This window comes from Alosa alosa, chromosome 23 (genome assembly GCF_017589495.1).
Source record: "Alosa alosa isolate M-15738 ecotype Scorff River chromosome 23, AALO_Geno_1.1, whole genome shotgun sequence".
Classification (NCBI taxonomy): domain Eukaryota; kingdom Metazoa; phylum Chordata; class Actinopteri; order Clupeiformes; family Clupeidae; genus Alosa; species Alosa alosa.
In genome coordinates, this window is record NC_063211.1 from 11,854,579 (window position 1) to 11,859,578 (window position 5,000).

Consider the following 5,000-nt stretch of genomic DNA (forward strand, 5'->3'; position numbering starts at 1 on the left):
ACTCCCCCATCAGCAAGTATGTTGTGATGGCTAATGCTTCCGCTAAGGGGATTAACTGAAAGATTTATGAACCCTAATGAGGACAAAGAGAAAAAAACTCTGCTGCCATCCGCTTCAGTGTGTTTGTGTGTGTGTGTGTGTGTGTGTGTGTGTGTGTGTGTGTGTGTGTGTGTGTGTGAGCATGCACAAATTTGTCTGATTATGCCTATTTTGTTTGTGCTGTTTACAGGCATTGCAGTCCAGGACTGTGTCTGTGTGTATTTGTGGTTTAAACAGGATTACTGATATCTGTTTGTGTTTGTGAGTGTGTGAGATTAATTAGAAGACTATGTTGTGAATTTGAATTTGTGTGTGTGTGTGTTTGTGTGTGTGTGTGTGTGTTTGTCTGTCTGTGTATAGCTGAGGGCAATAGATAGTGGTTTCTTGGAAGGATCCTCAGTTGAAACATTCCAATGCAGCAGCAGAATTCCGAGCGTGATGTGTGTTGTTGCGGCGATCTCTTCAGCGGCGCGGGCAGATAAACGAGCGCTGGGCTGGCTGGAGCCACTTCTCACAAATCACACTGACCTCACTGCTACACACACACACACACACACACACACACACACACACACACACACACACACACACACACACACACACACACACATACACACACACATACACACACACACACACACACACACACATACAGTACACACACACACACACATGCAGTACACACACACATACACACACACACACACACACACACCTTACAGATACTGACACAGAACAAGTTTGGCACAGCACACAGAACAGAACAAGTTACAGCACACACACATACACACACACGCAACAGACACTGACACAGGCTTTGGCACAACACATCTGCTGTCTGGCCCAATGGAGATGTTAACACTTGACAGAAAAAAATAACTGCTTGTTTTTCTGTGGGTGTGAGAAAGAAAGAGGTGATATGTATGTGTGTGGGGTGATAAATGGGTGATGGGTGTGTGTGTGTGTGTGTGTGTGTTGTGGGGTGGGTGACAAATAAATGGGTGATGGGAGACGGTGGTGGCACACTGTGGGCTGGCATAACTGGGAAAGATGCGTACGGTGCGAGAGAGCCATCAGAGAGCTGTCTCCGCTCACACACCCATAATCAGCCCACTTAATGGAGGATAACCACTGTGAGACTCAGAGATGGGGATGTGTGTGTGTGTGGTGTGTGTGTGTGTGTGTGTGTCATGATGTCGAGGAAGTGAGACTGTGTACAGTATGTGTGTGCGGCATTATGTTGAGAGTGTTTTTGTGTGTGTTTGTGTGTGTCTATGGCAGGGGTGGGCAAACTTTTTTTTTTGTCAAAGGGCCACATTGGGTTTTTGAAAATTGGTGACGGGCCCACTTAATTACACACCATAATAAAAAAATAGTTATAGCCTATAATTTAGTATGAAAAGTATTTCTTTTAAAAAATATGAATTGCTTAAAATACTGCTAATTTTATGTTGTTTAACAAAATGTATAAATTGTGCACCATCGCTTAAGACAGTCAGCTTTAATTCACGTTTATTTCTCACTGATCTTCTGCCTGCTCGGCTTATATTTAGTGCTGTACCTAACGGCTGGGCCCTCTCACAGTTTTTAAATGGTCAGTAGTGGGAACTACTGTTGCCTTCATGATTTCCTTTTAAAAGTTTCTTATAAAAAGGAGATTATTAAAGAAAAGGAGGACATTATCAACAATGACAAGCCAGAACCTGTGGCTCTCTCTCCCTCTCGTGAGTGCAGACGCGTTCCCAATTAAATGGATCGCATAATGTTCACGTTAGATTTGCTGCAAAGGAGATAACTAAGAGTTAACTTCGTTTAACATGATGTTATCTCTATTTAACATGATGTTTTGACATTGACATTGTAAACGTTCTCTAAGGGGGTGAAAAGCAGTTTGCAGTAAAGCTAAAGCTAAAGTAAAACCAACGTCGCCTCTATCGCAGGAAAAAAAATAGCGAGCAGCCTGATAACCAAATGAAATGCTCGGCGGGCTGGATGAAAGTGCTTGGCGGGCCGGATTCGGCCCGCGGGCCGCAGTTTGCCCACCCCTGGTCTATGGTGTTACTGTTGTGTGTTGTTGTTTGCCATTTGTTATTTTCAGTCACGTATATGTTCCAGCTCTGCAGAGATTCTCAAGTTGCTATTGAGGCCCCATCGATTCTGTGGGAATCATTCGTCTTTGACTGACCTCTGGTTTTTCAGTTGAAATGTGACGCCTACTGCCCCTGCCTTTTCTCCAACATATATGTTACAAGTTTGTATATGGCATTGTCTGTCTTTGTATTTATTTATGTGTGTGCGTGTGTGTGTGTGTGTGTGCGCGGCGTACAGGCAGTAGGTGTGTGTAAAATGGCCAAGACACACTTGTGTTGCATCTGCATGATTCTCATGTTTTCTATGTGGCATAGACTTTGAGTCTCTCCGTTGAGACCCCTCTGCCCCATCTCTCTGCTCTCTGCTGGTCACTCTTGTCTCCTGATGGCCCCTGCTCTTGCTGTTTGCCTCTGGTCTCAGCGTTAATAACTGGGGATTGACGGCCCTGTTTGTCCCAGGTCTTCTTGGTGTTTTTACTCATTCGATAGGCTGATTCCACTTGTAAGACTCGCTAGACGCCAGAGCCTCTGTGAGTTATTTGCCAAATAAATCATCTCCGCTCTTTTAAAGGAGCTTTGCATTAAATATGACTTCCTGGAGGAGGAGGAACAAATCAGCTCTTTATTTCCGTCTCTGTTTGAGATTTCTGGCCTCCTCTATCTTTTCTCTTACTCCTTATTTATCCTCATCTCTCTCTCTCTCTCCCTCTCTCGCTCTGTCTCTTTCTTTCTCCAAAGACCACTAATGCATTCTGAGCGGGTAGCCGTGTTGAATTTTTCAGAGTGCTGGTTAAATATATATATGGCAGGACAGAGGGATGGCTCCTCGCACTCTCTCTGCTGGTGGACTGGGGTTACAGCCGCACACCCCCACCCCACCGTACCCCACCCCCCACTCTCCCAGCTCTCCCTGATTGGACGAGAGGCAGGAGAAGGAGCCGCAGGTGAAGTCGAGTCGGGTGGATTTTCAGGATTTTCTCCTCACACCTCGAAAAACTCTTCGACAGAGCGAGCGAAAGAACATGAGGGGAAAGGTGTTTGTGTGTGGGGGGGGAGCCAAAGCTGAAAAGAATCAGGTGTTTGTTTTAGATTCTTAAACCACCCCGGCCTTTTTCTCTCTCTTCCCATCTTTCATCTTCCTCTTCAGAGAGAACGCGAGGAAGATAAAAAGTCAAAAGAGGAAGCCGTTCATGAAACCGCTCTCCCATATTGCCATCACAAAAAAAAAGATAATCTCCCACAGTCATTACTTTTTTACGCCGCGCTGCCAGTTGAACTTCTTATCCAAAACCCCCTAATGGTCCTTTTCTCACGCTAAGTTGCCAAGGCTAAGTCCAGCTGACAGCCTCACCCTGTCGCGCAGCTGTGGCTAACATGCAGCATGGGAGGCCGGTCAGATCGTGGGAGCCGGACCGCAGCTGCTGGTGGGCAGGAAGTAGATGATTTTGTGTGTGTTTGTGTGTATTTGTGGTGTGTGTTTGTGGTGTGTGTGGTGCATAGTTCGAGAGCCAGTCGTTGCTGTGATGCAAAGCGCTGGCCCAAAATGGCCTCGCCGTCCTGCACAGTGGCGCCAGAGCAACGAGCCGCAATTAGTGTGGAGAGATTAGCGATCAGTGCTCTGCGCCTAGCAATTGGCCATGGACGTGGAGTGGGGATGGGGGTAGTAGCAGCCCAAAGCCCTGTGCAGTTATGAACTCCTACACATAATTGTAGCACTAGCGGTTAGCATAGCGGCATCTAGAGAGAGGGGGGGGGGGCTAAGGGCAGAGTGCGACACAGAGTGACTCAGCGATTCTGAGAGGCTCCCTCATACGTCAGCTGGAGGTCAAGCTACTGGGTGTCACGTGCGGATTGAGAAGGAAGGTCATGGAAGATCAGTCAGATATTTCGCCCAATCTCCTATATCCTGTAATGCGCTGTGACCGATTGGACACTAAAACTGGCACATCTGGGCCTGATCGGAGCCAGAGTCGGCTGCAGACTGTTAGTGGTTTGTTTGCTTGCTGCTGGGTGTATGGAGACCCATTTGTTCACCTCCCTGTGTGCTATACAACATTAAGTGATTAAAAGACTAGCCAACTGAACGCTCTGAGAGGAATCACACACGCACAATTCATTCAGCTCTATTCAATCAGCGCCATCCTTCAAGCGGCCCATCTAAAGCACCCTGTCACCTGGCCCAGATCCCAGCCACGTCAGGGCCAACTCTGGGCCAGCGCTGGGCTGGGTGTGTGTGCAGATGCTCATTTCAGTGTTGTATACTAGTGCTGCGCCAAGCCTGCAGCCACACCCTCACGTCTCCCCATGCTGGAGTGGAGCTGTGCTGCACTGATTCAACCTGGCGTGTGTGTGTGTGTGTGTGTGTGTGTGTGTGTGTGTGTGTGTGTGTGTAGTCTACAGGTCTCTCCTCCCCACTGTTTGCTAAGGTGTTATTGTAATGATTTAAGTGAGTGGGAGGCTTCCACAGTGCTGGCATCGGTGTGGCGTGCGTGTGTTCGTGAATGTGGGGGTCTCTCATGGGGTGAGTGAGGGTAGGAAGAGAAGGATGAAAGAGGAGGGAGGGGTGGAGGAGTGCAGCCCTGTCACTCCATATTTCAGCCTCCGTGTGAGACAGTCGTAATAAATGCTGCAGCGGAACCCGGCGGAACTTTCTCTCCCACAGGGCTGTGCTTCTCTCAGCAGTTCTGTCTCTCTTTCTCTCTCTCTCTCTCTCTCTCTGTTGCTTTCTCTTTTCTTTCTTTCCTTTTCTCTCTCTTTTTGAATTTCTCTCTCTCGCATAGATTTTTTCTCTCTATTGTCTTCACCTCTCCATCTCTATCTATCTGTCTCTTTCTCTCTCTCTCTCTCTGGCTCTTGAATACATTTTCTCTG

At 47.4% G+C, this 5,000-nt stretch overlaps 1 protein-coding gene across 1 annotated transcript in view; it reads left to right on the forward strand.

Moving 5' to 3' along the window:
* Positions 1–5,000, forward strand: part of grip1 (glutamate receptor interacting protein 1) — a 202,887-nt gene that overhangs the window by 99,445 nt on the left and 98,442 nt on the right. The gene's annotated exons all lie outside the window — the stretch shown is intronic.